Here is a 428-nt window from a genome sequence, read left to right on the forward strand (position 1 = left end):
GTAAATATCAATAAATAAATTATTAAAAATAAAAACATTTTTCTCTCAAATATAGAGCTTACAGCTAACTGCCCATCTCCAAAATGTTAGGCCTGAGATTAGATTTCTTCTTAAAGTAACATGTCTTCAACATCGAATATTTCTCGATTTATACATCACATTTTGAGATCAACTATTTTGGATGGCTTAATGTTTAGGCCTTTCATTTCCTAATAAAATGGATTTAGTTTTAACGAGCTTTTCCAATATTTCCACGTCATCAGATGGAGCCTAGATCAAGTTTTTCTCAGCGACCTGCTCTATCTTGTTGGACTACTCAGTTTCCTCAGGCCAGACCGTCAGAAGAACCGTCTTCAGGCATGAAAGTTCAGGATCATTCATTTCAGGTATCATCCAATACTGATATGCCTCTCCATTTAAATAATTTT

Source organism: Halyomorpha halys, unplaced genomic scaffold (assembly GCF_000696795.3).
Source record: "Halyomorpha halys isolate HHAL.00 unplaced genomic scaffold, Hhal_1.1 Scaffold159.1, whole genome shotgun sequence".
In the NCBI taxonomy this organism is placed as follows: Eukaryota; Metazoa; Arthropoda; class Insecta; order Hemiptera; family Pentatomidae; genus Halyomorpha; species Halyomorpha halys.